We start from the raw sequence: 24,842 nt of genomic DNA, 5'->3' as shown, positions 1-24,842 counted from the left end.
TATGGTGCAGTGTTGAGTCTATGGTGCAGTGCTGAGTCTATGGTGCAGTGTTGAGTCTATGGTGCAGTGTTGAGTCTATGGTGCAGTGTTGAGTCTATGGTGCAGTGCTGAGTCTATGGGCAGTGCTGAGTCTATGGTGCAGTGTTGAGTCTATGGTGCAGTGTTGAGTCTATGGTGCAGTGTTGAGTCTATGGTGCAGTGTTGAGTCTATGGGCAGTGTTGAGTCTATGGTGCAGTGTTGAGTCTATGGTGCAGTATTGAGTCTATGGTGCAGTGTTGAGTCTATGGGTGGCAGTGTTGAGTCTATGGTGCAGTGTTGAGTCTATGGTGCAGTGTTGAATCTATGATTTAGTGTTGACTGTGTGAGTCTCAGTGTTGACTTCAATAAACCACGCTTGTCCCAAACTGAACCTAACCGGATTCATCCACCCATCCCACCACCCATCCCCTCACCCCCCCACCAACCCCCACCACCTTCCACCACCCCCCAGCTCCACCCCCCACCACCCCCACCTCTGACCAGCAGCAGCAGCAGCACAAACAACAGCTGACGTCACGTCAACATCCAATGGCTCTCCGGCTCTCTATATAGAGGCCAGCGAGAGAGGATTTCTTTGTTGTTATTGTTGCTTTCAGTGTGGTGGTGGTGGTGGTGGTCGTGGTGGTGGTGGTCGTGGTGGTGGCGTTTGCCTGTGTCTTGGCATCGTCATCAGCAGCATCAGCATCAGCAGCATCAGCATCAGAAGCATCAGCATCAGAAGCATCAGCAGCATCATAATCAGCAGAAGCAGCAGCAGCAGCATCAGTAGCATCAGCAGCATCATCATCAGAAGCATCAGCAGCATCATCATCAGCAGAAGCAGCATCAGCAGCAGTAGAAGCAGCATCATCATCATCAGCAGCAGCAGCATCATCATCAGCAGTAGCAGCAGCATCAGCATCAGTAGCATCAGCAGCATCATCATCAGAAGCATCAGCAGCATCATCATCAGCAGAAGCAGCATCAGCAGCAGTAGAAGCAGCATCATCATCAGCAGTAGCAGCAGCATCATCATCATCAGCAGCAGTATCATCAGCATCGGCATCATCATCAGCATCATCAGCAGTAGCAGCATTAGCAGCAGCATCATCAGCATCGGCAGCATCATCATCATCAGCAGCATCATCAGCATCAGCAGCATCTTCAGCATCATCATCATCAGCAGCATCAGCAGCAGCAGCAGCTGCATCAGCATCATCATCATCAGCAGCATCATCATCGCCAAAATCATCATCAGCATTGTCATCAACAACATCATCAGCAGCAGCAGCAGCAGCTGAGAAGGTAGGTGTTGGATGTGTGTGTGTGTGGTTCTGGGGCTCCCCTAGGTCGACTCAGCCTCAAACGAGTACCTGGTGTAGTCATGGTGGTATGCATCGAACACTGGGAGAGACAAGCTAGAGGCTACCTGGGTCTACCTTTGTCTGTGTGCTACTCGCTACTACCAACAGCACTTGCCCCTACAGCCTGCTAGAGGCTACCTGGGTCTACCTTTGTCTGTGTGCTACTCGCTACTACCAACAGCACTTGCCCCTACAGCCTGCTAGAGGCTACCTGGGTCTACCTTTGTCTGTGTGCTACTCGCTACTACCAACAGCACTTGCCCCTACAGCCTGCTAGAGGCTACCTGGGTCTACCTTTGTCTGTGTGCTACTCGCTACTACCAACAGCACTTGCCCCTACAGCCTGCTAGAGGCTACCTGGGTCTACCTTTGTCTGTGTTCTACTCGCTACTAACAACAGCACTTGCCCCTACAGCCTGCTAGAGGCTACACGGGGGATCTTTGTATTGTGTGTGTCGGCCCATAGACTCAACACTGCACCATAGACTCAACACTGCACTATAGACTCAACACTGCACTATAGACTCAACACTGAGACCCATAGACTCAACACTGCCCATAGACTCAACACTGCACCATAGACTCAACACTGCACCATAGACTCAACACTGCCCATAGACTCAACACTGCACCATAGACTCAACACTGCACCATAGACTCAACACTGCCCCATAGACTCAGCACTGCCCATAGACTCAACACTGCACCATAGACTCAACACTGCACCATAGACTCAACACTGCCCATAGACTCAACACTGCACCATAGACTCAACACTGCCCATAGACTCAACACTGCACCATAGACTCAACACTGCACCATAGACTCAACACTGAGACCCATAGACTCAACACTGCCCATAGACTCAACACTGCACCATAGACCCAACACTGAGACCCATAGACTCAACACTGCCCCATAGACTCAACACTGCACCATAGACCCAACACTGCCCATAGACTCAACACTGCCCATAGACTCAACACTGCACCATAGACTCAACACTGAGACCCATAGACTCAACACTGCACCATAGACTCAACACTGCACCATAGACTCAACACTGCACCATAGACTCAACACTGCACCATAGACTCAACACTGCACCACAGACTCAACACTGCACCATAGACTCAACACTGCACCATAGACTCAACACTGCACCATAGACTCAACACTGCACCATAGACTCAACACTGAGACCCATAGACTCAACACTGCACCATAGACTCAGCACTGCACCATAGACTCAACACTGCACCATAGACTCAACACTGCACCATAGACTCAACACTGAGACCCATAGACTCAACACTGCCCATAGACTCAACACTGCACCATAGACTCAACACTGCACCATAGACTCAACACTGCCCCATAGACTCAGCACTGCCCATAGACTCAACACTGCACCATAGACTCAACACTGCACCATAGACTCAACACTGCCCATAGACTCAACACTGCACCATAGACTCAACACTGCCCATAGACTCAACACTGCACCATAGACTCAACACTGCACCATAGACTCAACACTGAGACCCATAGACTCAACACTGCACCATAGACTCAACACTGCACCATAGACTCAGCACTGCACCATAGACTCAACACTGCCCATAGACTCAACACTGCACCATAGACTCAGCACTGCACCATAGACTCAACACTGAGACCCATAGACTCAACACTGCACCATAGACTCAGCACTGCACCATAGACTCAGCACTGCACCATAGACTCAACACTGAGACCCATAGACTCAACACTGCACCATAGACTCAACACTGCACCATAGACTCAGCACTGCACCATAGACTCAACACTGCCCATAGACTCAACACTGCACCATAGACTCAACACTGCACCATAGACTCAACACTGAGACCCATAGACTCAACACTGCCCATAGACTCAACACTGCCCATAGACTCAACACTGCCCCATAGACTCAACACTGCACCATAGACTCAACACTGAGACCCATAGACTCAACACTGCACCATAGACTCAACATTGCCCATAGACTCAACACTGCACCATAGACTCAACACTGCCCATAGACTCAACACTGCCCATAGACTCAACACTGCACCATAGACTCAACACTGCACCATAGACTCAACACTGCCCATAGACTCAACACTGCCCCATAGACTCAACACTGCACCATAGACTCAACACTGCACCACTAGACTCAACACTGCCCATAGACTCAACACTGCACCATAGACTCAACACTGCACCATAGACTCAACACTGCACCATAGACTCAACACTGCACCATAGACTCAACACTGCCCATAGACTCAACACTGCCCATAGACTCAACACTGCACCATAGACTCAACACTGCACCATAGACTCAACACTGCACCCATAGACTCAACACTGCACCATAGACACTGCACCATAGACTCAACACTGCACCATAGACTCAACACTGCCCATAGACTCAACACTGCACCATAGACTCAACACTGCACCATAGACTCAACACTGCACCATAGACTCAACACTGCCCATAGACTCAACACTGCACCATAGACTCAACACTGCCCATAGACTCAACACTGCACCATAGACTCAACACTGCACCATAGACTCAACACTGCACCATAGACTCAACACTGCCCATAGACTCAACACTGCACCATAGACTCAACACTGCCCATAGACTCAACACTGCACCATAGACTCAACACTGCACCATAGACTCAACACTGCCCATAGACTCAACACTGCACCATAGACTCAACACTGCACCATAGACTCAACACTGCCCATAGACTCAACACTGCACCATAGACTCAACACTGCACCATAGACTCAACACTGCCCATAGACTCAACACTGCACCATAGACTCAACACTGCCCATAGACTCAACACTGCACCATAGACTCAACACTGCACCATAGACTCAACACTGCACCATAGACTCAACACTGCCCATAGACTCAACACTGCACCATAGACTCAACACTGCACCATAGACTCAACACTGCACCATAGACTCAACACTGCACCATAGACTCAACACTGCCCATAGACTCAACACTGCACCATAGACTCAACACTGCCCATAGACTCAACACTGCCCATAGACTCAACACTGCCCATAGACTCAACACTGCACCATAGACTCAACACTGGGCAGTCGTTAAGTGCCCTGAGGGCACTTTCTCTATGGCTTTGTGTGGCGTCCGTCTCGTCCAATCAGCGTGCGGGGATCTCTCCCCCCACCCCAACCCCCCGTCGCGTTGTTTTCGTCGTCGGTGATTGGCTGAGGCTCGCACCCTTCTGTGACGTCACGAGGGTGGGTGGGGGGAGGGGAGCGGTGGCGCAATGGTGGCGCTGGTGAGGGGGGGGGGGTGAGTTGGTGGGTGAGTGAGTGAGTGGGTGAGTGGCTGAGTGGGGGAGTGAGTGAGTGGGTAAGTGAGTGAGTGAGTGGGTGAGTGGGTGAGTGAGTGGGTGAGTGAGTGAGTGGGTGAGTGGGTGGGGTGAGTGAGGGGTGGGGTGAGTGGGTGGGGTCTGGGGTGAGGGGTGGGGTGAGGGGTGGGTGAGTGAGGGGTGAGGGGTGGGTGAGTGAGGGGGTGAGTGAGTGAGTGGGTGAGTGGGTGAGTGAGTGAGTGGGTGAGTGGGTGAGTGAGTGAGTGCGTGAGTGGATGGGTGAGTGAGTGAGTGAGTGGGTGAGTGAGTGAGTGAGTGGGTGAGTGAGTGGGTGAGTGAGTGAATGCGTGGGTGAGTGGGTGAGTGAGTGAGTGGGTGAGTGGATGGGTGAGTGAGTGAGTGCGTGGGTGAGTGGGTGAGTGAGTGAGGGGGTGAGTGGGTGGGGTCTGGGGTGGGGTGAGTGAGGGGGTGAGTGAGTGGGTGGGGTGAGGGGGTGAGTGAGTGGGTGGGTGGGTGAGTGGGTGAGTGAGTGGGTGGGTGGGTGAGTGGGTGGGTGGGGTGAGTGGGTGGAGTAAGGGGTGGGGTGAGGGGTGAGTGAGGGGTGAGTGAGTGGGTGGGGTGAGGGGTGAGTGAGGGGTGAGTGAGTGGGTGGGGTGAGGGGTGAGGGGTGAGTGAGTGGGTGGGGTGAGGGGGTGAGTGAGGGGTGAGTGAGTGGGTGGGGGTGAGTGAGTGGGTGGGGTGAGTGAGTGGGTGGGGTGAGTGAGTGGGTGGGGTGAGTGGGTGGGGTGAGTGAGTGGGTGGGGTGAGGGGTGAGGGGTGAGTGGTCATCGAAGCTGTTTTGGACTTTGGCACAACAACAAAGATCTGCTTCTCTCAGCACTTTCGTCATCAGCAACAGCGATTTCAACAACAACATCATCATCAGCAGCAGCAGCAGCATCATCATCATCATCAGCAGCAGCAGCATCATCATCATCATCAGCAGCAGCATCATCATCATCAGCAGCAGCAGCAGCATCATCATCAGCAGCAGCATCATCATCATCATCAGCAGCAGCAACAGCAGCATCATCATCATCATCAACAACAACATCATCATCAGCAGCAGCAGCAGCAGCATCATCATCATCAGCAGCAGCATCAGCAGCAGCAGCATCATCATCATCATCATCAGCAGCAGCATCATCATCATCATCAGCATCATCATCATCATCAGCAGCATCATCATCATCATCAGCATCATCATCATCATCAGCATCATCATCATCATCAGCAGCATCATCATCAGCAGCAGCAGCAGCAGCATCATCATCAGCAGCAGCATCATCATCATCATCAGCAGCATCATCATCATCATCAGCAGCAGCAGCATCATCATCATCATCATCAGCATCATCATCATCATCAGCAGCATCATCATCAGCAGCAGCAGCAGCAGCATCATCATCATCATCAGCAGCATCATCATCAGCAGCAGCAGCATCATCATCATCATCAGCAGCAGCAGCATCATCATCATCATCAGCAGCAGCAGCATCAGCATCATCAGCATCAGCAGCATCATCATCATCATCAGCATCATCATCATCATCAGCATCATCATCATCATCAGCAGCATCATCATCATCAGCAGCATCATCATCAGCAGCATCAGCTTCAGAAATACCAACAGCACTTGCCCCTACAGCCTTGCTAGCGGCTACCTGGGTCACCTTTGTCTGTGTGCGTGACTGCACTTGCCCCTACAGCCCTGCTAGAGGCTACCTGGGTGACCTTTGTCTGTGTGTGTGTGACTGCACTTGCCCCTACAGCCCTGCTGGAGGCTACCTGGGTGACCTTTGTCTGTGTGTGTGTGACTGCACTTGCCCCTACAGCCCTGCTGGAGGCTACCTGGGTGACCTTTGTCTGTGTGTGTGTGACTGCACTTGCCCCTACAGCCCTGCTGGAGGCTACCTGGGTGACCTTTGTCTGTGTGTTGTTGTTGTTGTTTTGGATGTCACAGAAAGCTACTGGTCGCCTGGAGGTGTTTGCAAAAGCCCGGACAGAGACACAGAGACACACAGAGACACACAGAGAGACAGAGAGACACAGACACAGACAGAGACACAGAAACACAGACAGAGAGACACAGAGAGACAGAGAGACACAGAGAGACACAGGAGGAGACACCAACTGGCTTGTGGACTGACCAGTGGAGAGACATGGTTGGCTTCTGGAGGGAGAAAGGTGAGAGACACACAAACTCACCACACAGACTCACCACACAGACTCACCACACAGACTCACCACACAGACTCACCACACAGAGACACACAGACTCACCACACAGACTCACCACACAGAGACACACAGACTCACCACACAGACTCACCACACAGAGACACACAGAGACACACAGACTCACCACACAGAGACACACAGAGACACACAGACTCACCACACAGACTCACCACACAGAGACACACAGACTCACCACACAGACTCACCACACAGAGACACACAGACTCACCACACAGACTCACCACACAGAGACACACAGACTCACCACACAGACTCACCACACAGAGACACACAGACTCACCACACAGACTCACCACACAGACTCACCACACAGAGACACACAGACTCACCACACAGACTCACCACACAGAGACACACAGAGACACACAGACTCACCACACAGACTCACCACACAGAGACACACAGACTCACCACACAGACTCACCACACAGACTCACCACACAGAGTCACACAGACTCACCACACAGACTCACCACACAGAGACACACAGAGACACACAGACTCACCACACAGACTCACCACACAGAGACACACAGACTCACCACACAGACTCACCACACAGACTCACCACACAGAGACACACAGACTCACCACACAGACTCACCACACAGACTCACCACACAGAGACACACAGACTCACCACACAGACTCACCACACAGACTCACCACACAGAGACACACAGACTCACCACACAGACTCACCACACAGAGACACACAGACTCACCACACAGACTCACCACACAGAGACCCACAGACTCACCACACAGACTCACCACACAGAGACACACAGACTCACCACACAGACTCACCACACAGAGACACACAGACTCACCACACAGACTCACCACACAGACTCACCACACAGAGACACACAGACTCACCACACAGACTCACCACACAGACTCACCACACAGAGACACACAGACTCACCACACAGACTCACCACACAGAGACACACAGACTCACCACACAGACTCACCACACAGAGACCCACAGACTCACCACACAGACTCACCACACAGAGACACACAGACTCACCACACAGACTCACCACACAGAGACACACACAGACTCACCACACAGACTCACCACACAGACTCACCACACAGAGACACACAGACTCACCACACAGACTCACCACACAGACTCACCACACAGACTCACCACACAGAGACACACAGACTCACCACACAGACTCACCACACAGACTCACCACACAGACTCACCACACAGACTCACCACACAGACTCACCACACAGACTCACCACACAGAGACACACAGACTCACCACACAGACTCACCACACAGAGACACACAGACTCACCACACAGACTCACCACACAGAGACACACAGACTCACCACACAGACTCACCACACAGAGACACACAGACTCACCACACAGACTCACCACACAGACTCATCACACAGAGACACACAGACTCACCACACAGACTCACCACACAGACTCACCACACAGAGACACACAGACTCACCACACAGACTCACCACACAGAGACACACAGACTCACCACACAGACTCACCACACAGAGACACACAGACTCACCACACAGACTCACCACACAGAGACACACAGACTCACCACACAGACTCACCACACAGAGACACACAGACTCACCACACAGACTCACCACACAGAGACACACAGACTCACCACACAGACTCACCACACAGACTCACCACACAGAGACACACAGACTCACCACACAGACTCACCACACAGACTCACCACACAGAGACACACAGACTCACCACACAGACTCACCACACAGAGACACACAGACTCACCACACAGACTCACCACACAGAGACCCACAGACTCACCACACAGACTCACCACACAGAGACACACAGACTCACCACACAGACTCACCACACAGAGACACACAGACTCACCACACAGACTCACCACACAGACTCACCACACAGAGACACACAGACTCACCACACAGACACTCACCACACAGACTCACCACACAGACTCACCACACAGACTCACCACACAGAGACCCACAGACTCACCACACAGACTCACCACACAGACGCACCACACAGACTCACCACACAGACTCACCACACAGACTCACCACACAGACTCACCACACAGAGACCCACAACCACCACACAGACTCACCACACAGAGACACACAGACTCACCACACAGACTCACCACACAGAGACACACAGACTCACCACACAGACTCACCACACAGACTCACCACACAGAGACACACAGACTCACCACACAGACTCACCACACAGACTCACCACACAGACTCACCACACAGACTCACCACACAGAGACCCACAGACTCACCACACAGACTCACCACACAGACTCACCACACAGACTCACCTCACACAGACTACCACACAGACTCACCACACAGAGACCACAGACTCACCACACAGAGACACACAGACTCACCACACAGAGACACACAGACTCACCACACAGACTGCACCACACACAGGACTCACCACACAGAGACCCACAGACTAACCAAACAGACTCACCACAGCAGACTCACCACACAGAGACACACAGACTCACCACACAGACTCACCACACAGACTCACCACACAGAGACCCACAGACTCACCAACAGACTCACCCACACAGACTCACCACACAGAGACACACAGACTCACCACACAGACTCACCACACACACACAGAGACACACAGACTCACCACACAGACTCACCACACAGAGACACACAGACTCACCACACAGAGACACACAGACTCACCACACAGACTCACCACACACACAGAGACACACAACAGACTCACCACACAGACTCACCACACAGAGACACACAGACTCACCACACAGAGACACACAGACTCACCACACAGACTCACCACACAGACTCACCACACACACAGAGACACACAGACTCACCACACAGACTCACCACACAGACTCACCACACAGAGACACACAGACTCACCACACAGACTCACCACACAGAGACACCACACAGGACTCACCACACAGACTCACCACACAGAGACACACAGACTCACCACACAGACTCACCACACAGAGACACACAGACTCACCACACAGACTCACCACACAGAGACACACAGACTCCACCACACAGAGACACACAGACTCACCACACAGACTCACCACACAGACTCAGCACACACACAGAGACACACAGACTCACCACACAGACTCACCACACAGACTCACCACACAGAGACACACAGACTCACCACACAGACTCACCACACAGAGACACCACACAGACTCACCAACACAGACTCACCACACAGAGACACACAGACTCACCCACACAGACTCACCACACAGAGACACACAGACTCACCACACAGACTCACCACACAGAGACACACAGACTCACCACACAGACTCACCACACAGACTCACCCACACAGAGACCTCACCACACAGACTCACCACACAGACTCACCACACAGACTCACCACACAGACTCACCCACACACAGACTCACCACACAGACTCACCACACAGACTCACCACACAGACTCACCACACAGAGGACCCCACAGACTCACCACACAGACTCACCACACAGAGACCCACAGACTCACCACACAGACTCACCACACAGAGACCCACAGACTCACCACACAGACTCACCACACAGACTCACCACACAGACTCACCACACAGACTCACCACACAGAGACACACAGACTCACCACACAGACTCACCACACAGAGACCCACAGACTCACCACACAGACTCACCCACACAGAGACACACAGACTCACCACACAGACTCACCACACAGACTCACCACACAGACTCACCACACAGAGACTCACCACAGACTCACCACACAGACTCACCACACAGAGACCCACAGACTCACCACACAGACTCACCACACAGAGACACCACACAGAGACACACAGACTCACCACACAGACTCACCACACAGACTCACCACACAGACTCACCACACAGAGACACCACACAGAGACACACAGACTCACCACACAGACTCACCACACAGACTCACCACACAGACTCACCACACAGAGACACCACACAGAGACACACAGACTCACCACACAGACTCACCACACAGACTCACCCACACAGACTCACCACACAGAGACCCACAGACTCACCACACAGACTCACCACACAGACTCACCACACAGAGACCCACAGACTCACCACTCAGAGACCCACAGACTCACCACACAGACTCACCACACAGACTCACCACACAGACTCACCACACAGGACTCACCACACAGAGACCCACAGACTCACCACACAGACTCACCACACAGACTCACCACACAGACTCATCACACAGAGACCCACAGACTCACCACACAGACTCACCACACAGACTCACCACACAGAGACACACAGACTCACCACACAGACTCACCACACAGAGACACACAGACTCACCACACAGAGACCCACAGACTCATCACACAGACTCACCACACAGACTCACCACACAGACTCACCACACAGACTCACCACACAGAGACCCACAGACTCACCACACAGAGACACACAGACTCACCACACAGACTCACCACACAGACTCACCACACAGACTCATCACACAGAGACCCACAGACTCACCACACAGACTCACCACACAGACTCACCACACAGAGACACACAGACTCACCACACAGACTCACCACACAGAGACACACAGACTCACCACACAGAGACCCACAGACTCATCACACAGACTCACCACACAGACTCACCACACAGACTCACCACACAGACTCACCACACAGAGACCCACAGACTCACCACACAGAGACACACAGACTCACCACACAGACTCACCACACAGACTCACCACACAGACTCACCACACAGAGACCCACAGACTCACCACACAGACTCACCACACAGACTCACCACACAGAGACACACAGACTCACCACACAGACTCACCACACAGAGACACACAGACTCACCACACAGAGACCCACAGACTCATCACACAGACTCACCACACAGACTCACCACACAGACTCACCACACAGACTCACCACACAGACTCACCACACAGACTCACCACACAGAGACCCACAGACTCACCACACAGACTCACCACACAGACTCACCACACAGACTCACCACACAGACTCACCACACAGACTCACCACAGACTCACCACACAGACTCACCACACAGACCCCACAGACTCACCACACAGACTCACCACACAGAGACACCACACAGAGACACAGACTTCACCACACAGACTCACCACACAGACTCACCACACAGGACTCACCACACAGAGACCACCACACAGAGACACACAGACTCACCACACAGACTCACCACACAGACTCACCACACAGGACTCACCACACAGAGACACCACACAGAGACACACAGACTCACCACACAGACTCACACACAGACTCAACCACACAGACTCACCACACAGACTCACCACACAGAGACCCACAGACTCACCACACAGACTCACCACACAGACTCACCACACAGAGACCCACAGACTCACCACTCAGAGACCCACAGACTTCACCACTCAGAGACCCACAGACTCACCACACAGACTCACCACACAGACTCACCACACAGACTCACCACACAGACTCACCACACAGAGACCCACAGACTCACCACACAGACTCACCACACAGACTCACCACACAGACTCACCACACAGACTCATCACACAGAGACCCACAGACTCACCACACAGACTCACCACACAGACTCACCACACAGAGACACACAGACTCACCACACAGACTCACCACACAGAGACACACAGACTCACCACACAGAGACCCACAGACTCATCACACAGACTCACCACACAGACTCACCACACAGACTCACCACACAGACTCACCACACAGAGACACCCACAGACTCACCACACAGAGACACACAGACTCACCACACAGACTCACCACACAGACTCACCACACAGACTCATCACACAGAGACCCACAGACTCACCACACAGACTCACCACACAGACTCACCACACAGAGACACCACAGACTCACCACACAGACCTCACCACACAGAGACCACACAGACTCACCACACAGAGACCCCACAGACTCACCACACAGACTCACCACACAGACTCACCACACAGACTCACCACACAGAGACCCACAGACTCACCACACAGAGACACACAGACTCACCACACAGACTCACCACACAGACTCACCACACAGACTCACCACACAGAGACCCACAGACTCACCACACAGACTCACCACACAGACTCACCACACAGAGACACACAGACTCACCACACAGACTCACCACACAGAGACACACAGACTCACCACACAGAGACCCACAGACTCATCACACAGACTCACCACACAGACTCACCACAACAGACTCACCACACAGACTCACCACACAGACTCACCACACAGACTCACCACACAGAGACACACACAGACTCACCACACAGACTCACCACACAGACTCACCACACAGACTCACACACAGACTCACCACACAGACTCACCACACAGAGACCCACAGACTCACCACACAGACTCACCACACAGACTCACCACACAGACTCACCACACAGACTCACCACACAGACTCATCCACACAGACTCACCACACAGAGACACACAGACTCACCACACAGACTCACCACACAGAGACACACAGACTCACCACACAGAGACACACAGACTCACCACACAGACTCACCACACAGACTCAGCACACACACAGAGACACACAGACTCACCACACAGACTCACCACACAGACTCACCACACAGAGACACACAGACTCACCACACAGACTCACCACACAGAGACACCACACAGACTCACCACACAGACTCACCACACAGAGACACACAGACTCACCACACAGACTCACCACACAGAGACACACAGACTCACCACACAGACTCACCACACAGAGACACACAGACTCACCACACAGACTCACCACACAGACTCACCCACACAGAGACCCACCACACAGACTCACCACACAGACTCACCACACAGACTCACCACACAGACTCACCCACACACAGACTCACCACACAGACTCACCACACAGACTCACCACACAGACTCACCACACAGAGACCCACAGACTCACCACACAGACTCACCACACAGAGACCGACAGACTCACCACACAGACTCACCACACAGAGACCCACAGACTCACCACACAGACTCACCACACAGACTCACCACACAGACTCACCACACAGACTCACCACACAGAGACACACAGACTCACCACACAGACTCACCACACAGAGACCCACAGACTCACCACACAGACTCACCACACAGAGACACACAGACTCACCACACAGACTCACCACACAGACTCACCACACAGACTCACCACACAGACTCACACACAGACTCACCACAGACTCACCACACAGACTCACCACACAGAGACCCACAGACTCACCACACAGACTCACCACACAGAGACACCACACAGAGACACACAGACTCACCACACAGACTCACCACACAGACTCACCACACAGACTCACCACACAGAGACACCACACAGAGACACACAGACTCACCACACAGACTCACCACACAGACTCACCACACAGACTCACCACACAGAGACACCACACAGAGACACACAGACTCACCACACAGACTCACCACACAGACTCACACACACACACAGACTCACCACACAGAGACCCACAGACTCACCACACAGACTCACCACACAGACTCACCACACAGAGACCCACAGACTCACCACTCAGAGACCCACAGACTCACCACACAGACTCACCACACAGACTCACCACACAGACTCACCACACAGACTCACCACACAGAGACCCACAGACTCACCACACAGACTCACCACACAGACTCACCACACAGACTCATCACACAGAGACCCACAGACTCACCACACAGACTCACCACACAGACTCACCACACAGAGACACACAGACTCACCACACAGACTCACCACACAGAGACACACAGACTCACCACACAGAGACCCACAGACTCATCACACAGACTCACCACACAGACTCACCACACAGACTCACCACACAGACTCACCACACAGAGACCCACAGACTCACCACACAGAGACCACACAGACTCACCACACAGACTCACCACACAGACTCACCACACAGACTCATCACACAGAGACACCACAGACTCACCACACAGACTCACCACACAGACTCACCACACAGAGACACACAGACTCACCACACAGACTCACCACACAGAGACACACAGACTCACCACACAGAGACCCACAGACTCATCACACAGACTCACCACACAGACTCACCACACAGACTCACCACACAGACTCACCACACAGAGACCCACAGACTCACCACACAGAGACACACAGACTCACCACACAGACTCACCACACAGACTCACCACACAGACTCACCACACAGAGACCCACAGACTCACCACACAGACTCACCACACAGACTCACCACACAGAGACACACAGACTCACCACACAGACTCACCACACAGAGACACACAGACTCACCACACAGAGACCCACAGACTCATCACACAGACTCACCACACAGACTCACCACACAGACTCACCACACAGACTCACCACACAGACTCACCACACAGACTCACCACACAGAGACCCACAGACTCACCACACAGACTCACCACAAAGACTCACCACACAGACTCACCACACAGACTCACCACACAGACTCACCACAGACTCACCACACAGACTCACCACACAGAGCCCCACAGACTCACCACACAGACTCACCACACAGAGACACACCACACAGAGACCACACAGACTCACCACACAGACTCACCACACAGACTCACCACACAGACTCACCACACAGAGACACCACACAGAGACACACAGACTCACCACACAGACTCACCACACAGACTCACCACACAGACTCACCACACAGAGCACACCACACAGAGACACACAGACTCACCACACAGACTCACCACACAGACTCACCACACAGACTCACCACACAGACTCACCACACAGAGACCCCACAGACTCACCACACAGACTCACCACACAGACTCACCACACAGAGACCCACAGACTCACCACTCAGAGACCCACAGACTCACCACACAGACTCACCACACAGACTCACCACACAGACTCACCACACAGACTCACCACACAGAGACACCACAGACTCACCACACAGACTCACCACACAGACTCACCACACAGACTCACCACACAGACTCATCACACAGAGACCCACAGACTCACCACACAGACTCACCACACAGACTCACCACACAGAGACACACAGACTCACCACACAGACTCACCACACAGAGACACACAGACTCACCACACAGAGACCCACAGACTCATCACACAGACTCACCACACAGACTCACCACACAGACTCACCACACAGACTCACCACACAGAGACCCACAGACTCACCACACAGAGACACACAGACTCACCACACAGACTCACCACACAGACTCACCACACAGACTCATCCACACAGAGACCCACAGACTCACCACACAGACTCACCACACAGACTCACCACACAGAGACACACAGACTCACCACACAGACTCACCACACAGAGACACACAGACTCACCACACAGAGACCCACAGACTCACCACACAGACTCACCACACAGACTCACCACACAGACTCACCACACAGAGACCCACAGACTCACCACACAGAGACACACAGACTCACCACACAGACTCACCACACAGACTCACCACACAGACTCACCACACAGAGACCCACAGACTCACCACACAGACTCACCACACAGACTCACCACACAGAGACACACAGACTCACCACACAGACTCACCACACAGAGACACACAGACTCACCACACAGAGACCCACAGACTCATCACACAGACTCACCACACAGACTCACCACACAGACTCACCACACAGACTCACCACACAGACTCACCACACAGACTCACCACACAGAGACACACAGACTCACCACACAGACTCACCACACAGACTCACCACACAGACTCACCACAGACTCACCACACAGACTCACCACACAGAGACCCACAGACTCACCACACAGACTCACCACACAGACTCACCACACAGACTCACCACACAGACTCACCACACAGACTCATCACACAGACTCACCACACAGAGACACACAGACTCACCACACAGACTCACCACACATACTCACCACACAGACTCACCACACAGAGACACACAGACTCACCACACAGACTCACCACACAGACTCACCACACAGAGACACACAGACTCACCACACAGACTCACCACACAGACTCACCACACAGAGACACACAGACTCACCACACAGACTCACCACACAGACTCACCACACAGACTCACCACACAGAGACACACAGACTCACCACACAGACTCACCACACAGACTCACCACACAGACTCACCACAGACTCACCACACAGACTCACCACACAGAGACCCACAGACTCACCACACAGACTCACCACACAGACTCACCACACAGACTCACCACACAGACTCACCACACAGACTCATCCACACAGACTCACCACACAGAGACACACAGACTCACCACACAGACTCACCACACAGACTCACCACACAGACTCACCACACAGAGACACACAGACTCACCACACAGACTCACCACACAGACTCACCACACAGAGACACACAGACTCACCACACAGACTCACCACACAGACTCACCACACAGAGACACACAGACTCACCACACAGACTCACCACACATACTCACCACACAGAGACCACACAGACTCACCACACAGACTCACCACACAGAGACCCACAGACTCACCACACAGACTCACCACACAGAGACACACAGACTCACCACACAGACTCACCACACAGAGACACACAGACTCACCACACAGACTCACCACACAGAGACCCACAGACTCACCACACAGACTCACCACACAGACTCACCACACAGAGACACACAGACTCACCACACAGACTCACCACACAGACTCACCACACAGACTCACCACACAGACTCACCACACAGACTCACCACACAGAGACACACAGACTCACCACACAGACTCACCACACAGACTCACCACACAGACTCACCACACAGACTCACCACACAGACTCACCACACAGAGACACACAGACTCACCACACAGACTCACCACACAGACTCACCACACAGAGACACACAGACTCACCACACAGACTCACCACACAGACTCACCACACAGACTCACCACACAGACTCACCACACAGAGACACACAGACTCACCACACAGACTCACCACACAGACTCACCACACAGACTCACCACACAGACTCACCACACAGACGACACACAGACTCACCACACAGACTCACCACACAGACTCACCACACAGACTCACCACACAGAGACACACAGACTCACCACACAGACTCACCACACAGACTCACCACACAGAGACACACAGACTCACCACACAGACTCACCACACAGACTCACCACACAGAGACACACAGACTCACCACACAGACTCACCACACAGACTCACCACACAGACTCACCACACAGACTCACCACACAGACTCACCACACAGACTCACCACACAGAGACACACAGACTCACCACACAGACTCACCACACAGACTCACCAAACAGAGACACACAGACTCACCACACAGACTCACCACACAGACTCACCACACAGAGACACACAGACTCACCACACAGACTCACCACACAGACTCACCACACAGACTCACCACACAGACTCACCACACAGACTCACCACACAGACTCACCACACAGAGACCCACAGACTCACCACACAGACTCACCACACAGACTCACCACACAGAGACCCACAGACTCACCACACAGACTCACCACACAGACTCACCACACAGAGACCCACAGACTCACCACACAGACTCACCACACAGACTCACCACACAGAGACACACAGACTCACCACACAGACTCACCACACAGACTCACCACACAGAGACCCACAGACTCACCACACAGACTCACCACACAGACTCATCACACAGAGACCCACAGACTCACCACACAGACTCACCACACAGACTCACCACACAGACTCACCACACAGACTCACCACACAGACTCACCACACAGAGACCCACAGACTCACCACACAGACTCACCACACAGACTCACCACACAGACTCACCACACAGAGACCCACAGACTCACCACACAGACTCACCACACAGACTCATCACACAGACTCACCACACAGACTCACCACACAGAGACCCACAGACTCACCACACAGACTCACCACACAGACTCACCACACAGACTCACCACACAGAGACCCACAGACTCACCACACAGACTCACCACACAGACTCACCACACAGACTCACCACACAGAGACCCACAGACTCACCACACAGACTCACCACACAGACTCATCCACACAGACTCACCACACAGAGACCCACAGACTCACCACACAGACTCACCACACAGACTCACCACACAGAGACCCACAGACTCACCACACAGACTCACCACACAGACTCACCACACAGACTCACCACACAGAGACCCACAGACTCACCACACAGACTCACCACACAGACTCACCACACAGACTCACCACACAGACTCACCACACAGAGACCCACAGACTCACCACACAGACTCACCACACAGACTCACCCACACAGACTCACCACACAGAGACCCACAGACTCACCACACAGACTCACCACACAGACTCACCACACAGACTCACCACACAGACTCACCACACAGAGACCCACAGACTCACCACACAGACTCACCACACAGACTCACCCACACAGACTCACCACACAGAGACCCACAGACTCACCACACAGACTCACCACACAGAGACCCACAGACTCACCACACAGACTCACCACACAGAGACCCACAGACTCACCACACAGACTCACCACACAGAGACCCACAGACTCACCACACAGAGACCCACAGACTCACCACACAGACTCACCACACAGACTCACCACACAGACTCACCACACAGAGACACACAGACTCACCACACAGACTCACCACACAGACTCACCACACAGACTCACCACACAGACTCACCACACACACACACACAGACTCACCACACAGAGACCCACAGACTCACCACAGACTCACCACACAGACACCCACAGACTCACCACACAGACTCACCACACAGACTCACCACACACACACACACAGACTCACCACACAGAGACCCACAGACTCACCACAGACTCACCACACAGACACCCACAGACTCACCACACAGAGACCCACAGACTCACCACACAGAGACCCACAGACTCACCACACAGACTCACCACACAGAGACCCACAGACTCACCACACAGACTCACCACACAGAGACCCACAGACTCACCACACAGACTCACCACACAGAGACCCACAGACTCACCACACAGACTCACCACACAGAGACCCACAGACTCACCACACAGAGACCCACAGACTCACCACACAGACTCACCACACAGAGACCCACAGACTCACCACACAGAGACCCACAGACTCACCACACAGAGACCCACAGACTCACCACACAGACTCACCACACAGAGACCCACAGACTCACCACACAGAGACCCACAGACTCACCCACACAGACTCACCACACAGAGACCCACAGACTCACCACACAGACTCACAACACAGACTCACCACACAGAGACACACAGACTCACCACACAGACTCACCACACAGACTCACCACACAGACTCACCACACAGAGACCCACAGACTCACCACACAGAGACCCACAGACTCACCACACAGACTCACCCCACACACTCACCACACAGAGACCCACAGACTCACCACACAGAGACCCACAGACTCACCACACAGACTCACCACACAGACTCACCACACAGAGACCCACAGACTCACCACACAGAGACCCACAGATTCACCCACACAGAGACCCACAGACTCACCACACAGACTCACCACACAGAGACCCACAGACTCACCACACAGAGACCCACAGACTCACCACACAGATTCACCACACAGAGACCCACAGACTCACCACACAGACTCACCACACAGAGACCCACAGACTCACCACACAGACTCACCACACAGAGACCCACAGACTCACCACACAGAGACCCACAGACTCACCACACAGATTCACCACACAGACTCACCACACAGAGACCCACAGACTCACCACACAGACTCACCACACAGACTCACCACACAGACTCACCACACAGACTCACCACACAGACTCACCACACACACACACACAGACTCACCACACAGAGACCCACAGACTCACCACAGACTCACCACACAGACACCCACAGACTCACCACACAGACTCACCACACAGACTCACCACACACACACACACAGACTCACCACACAGAGACCCACAGACTCACCACAGACTCACCACACAGACACCCACAGACTCACCACACAGAGACCCACAGACTCACCACACAGAGACCCACAGACTCACCACACAGACTCACCACACAGAGACCCACAGACTCACCACACAGACTCACCACACAGAGACCCACAGACTCACCACACAGACTCACCACACAGAGACCCACAGACTCACCACACAGACTCACCACACAGAGACCCACAGACTCACCACACAGAGACCCACAGACTCACCACACAGACTCACCACACAGAGACCCACAGACTCACCACACAGAGACCCACAGACTCACCACACAGAGACCCACAGACTCACCACACAGACTCACCACACAGAGACCCACAGACTCACCACACAGAGACCCACAGACTCACCCACACAGACTCACCACACAGAGACCCACAGACTCACCACACAGACTCACAACACAGACTCACCACACAGAGACACACAGACTCACCACACAGACTCACCACACAGACTCACCACACAGACTCACCACACAGAGACCCACAGACTCACCACACAGAGACCCACAGACTCACCACACAGACTCACCCCACACACTCACCACACAGAGACCCACAGACTCACCACACAGAGACCCACAGACTCACCACACAGACTCACCACACAGACTCACCACACAGAGACCCACAGACTCACCACACAGAGACCCACAGATTCACCCACACAGAGACCCACAGACTCACCACACAGACTCACCACACAGAGACCCACAGACTCACCACACAGAGACCCACAGACTCACCACACAGATTCACCACACAGAGACCCACAGACTCACCACACAGACTCACCACACAGAGACCCACAGACTCACCACACAGACTCACCACACAGAGACCCACAGACTCACCACACAGAGACCCACAGACTCACCACACAGATTCACCACACAGACTCACCACACAGAGACCCACAGACTCACCACACAGACTCACCACACAGACTCACCACACAGACTCACCACACAGAGACCCACAGACTCACCACACAGAGACCCACAGACTCACCACACAGACTCACCAAACAGACTCACCACACAGAGACCCACAGACTCACCACACAGAGACCCACAGACTCACCACACAGAGACCCACAGACTCACCACACAGAGACCCACAGACTCACCACACAGAGACCCACAGACTCACCACACAGAGACCCACAGACTCACCACACAGAGACCCACAGACTCACCACACAGAGACCCACAGACTCACCACACAGAGACCCACAGACTCACCACACAGAGACCCACAGACTCACCACACAGAGACACCCAGACTCACCACACAGAGACCCACAGACTCACCACACAGAGACCCACAGACTCACCACATAGAGACACACAGACTCACCACACAGAGACCCACAGACTCACCACATAGACTCACCACACAGAGACCCACAAACTCACCACACAGAGACCCACAGACTCACCACACAGAGACACACAGACTCACCACACAGAGACCCACAAACTCACCACACAGAGACCCACAGACTCACCACACAGAGACCCACAGACTCACCACACAGAGACCCACAGACTCACCACACAGAGACCCACAGACTCACCACACAGAGACCCACAGACTCACCACACAGAGACCCACACACTCACCACACAGAGACCCACAGACTCACCACACAGAGACCCACAGACTCACCACACAGAGACCCACAGACTCACCACACAGAGACCCACAGACTCATCACACAGACTCACCACATAGACTCACCACACAGAGACCCACAGACTCACCACACAGAGACCCACAGACTCACCACACAGACTCACCACATAGACTCACCACACAGAGACCCACAGACTCACCACACAGAGACCCACAGACTCACCACACAGACTCCCACAGACTCACCACACAGAGACCCACAGACTCACCACACAGAGACCCACAGACTCACCACACAGAGACCCACAGACTCACCCCCTCCCTCCCTCCCACCCACTCTCTAGGGCTAGCGGTGGGGGCTGATCAGAAGGCGGGGGATGCCCCTCCCCCTTCAACCCCCACCCACTCTGTGGGCGGGGTCACGAGGAGGCGGGTGGAGAGAAGGGGGCGTGGTCACGAGGTGGGGACCGAGGGGCGGGGCCTGGGGGGTGAGGCGGGGGATGGAGGGGAGGGGCTGTCTGAGCGTGAGCTGTTGGGGCTACTCAGGGCAGGCCCAGCAGGTCACGTGGGTAGGGTGAGGCTGGCTAGGACTGCTAAGGTGAGGTGCTCACCAACTCACCAAGTCACTCACCAACTCACCCACACACTCACCCATACACTCACTCACCCACTCACCAAGTCACTCACCCACTCTCTCACCCACTCACTCACCAACTCACTTACACACTCACTCACCCACTCACCCACACATTCACCCACCCACTCACTCACCCACTCACTCACTCACACACCCACTCACTCACTCACTCACCCACTCAGCCACTCACTCAGCCACTCACCCACTCACACACTCACTCACTCACCCACTCACTCACTCACCCACCCACCCACCCACTCACACACACACTCACTCACCAACTCACCAAGTCACTCACCAACTCACTCAGTCACCACCCACTCACCCACACACTCACCCACTCACTCACCAACTCACCCAGTCACTCACCCACTCTCTCACCCACTCACCCATACACTCACTCATACACTCACTCACCAACTCACCAAGTCACTCACCAACTCACTCAGTCACCACCCACTCACCCACACACTCACCCACTCACTCACCAACTCACCCAGTCACTCACCAACTCACCCAGTCACTCACCAACTCACTCACACACTCACCCACTCACCCACACACTCACCCACTCACTCACCAACTCACCAAGTCACTCACCAACTCACTCACCCAATCACCCATATACTCACCCACTCACCAACTCATCCACACACTCACTCACCAACTCACTCACTCACACACTCACTCACCCACACAATCACTCACTCACCAACTCAGCCACTCACTCACCCACTCACTCACCAACTCATCCACATACTCAGCTACTCACTCAGCTACTCACTCACCCACTCACTCACTCACTCACCAACTCACCCAGTCACTCACCAACTCACTCACCCACTCACCAACTCACTCACCTATACAATCATTCATTCACTCACTCACCCAGCCACTCACACACTCACTCAGTCACTCACCTATACAATCAT

General features: G+C 53.6%; 1 long non-coding RNA gene across 1 annotated transcript; it reads left to right on the top strand.

Moving 5' to 3' along the window:
• The first annotated feature begins 537 nt into the window (after positions 1-537).
• LOC144955449 (uncharacterized) lies at positions 538-23,753 on the top strand. Its single transcript, XR_013641675.1, has 3 exons — positions 538-1,324; positions 6,781-7,004; positions 23,618-23,753. It is a non-coding gene; the product is annotated as an uncharacterized LOC144955449 (long non-coding RNA).
• Positions 23,754-24,842: the final 1,089 nt, after the last annotated feature.

Source organism: Lampetra fluviatilis, unplaced genomic scaffold (assembly GCF_964198595.1).
Source record: "Lampetra fluviatilis unplaced genomic scaffold, kcLamFluv1.1 SCAFFOLD_566, whole genome shotgun sequence".
NCBI lineage: Eukaryota > Metazoa > Chordata > Hyperoartia > Petromyzontiformes > Petromyzontidae > Lampetra > Lampetra fluviatilis.
Note: the sequence above shows the minus strand (reverse complement) of the source record. Positions and strands in the feature narration are given on the sequence as shown.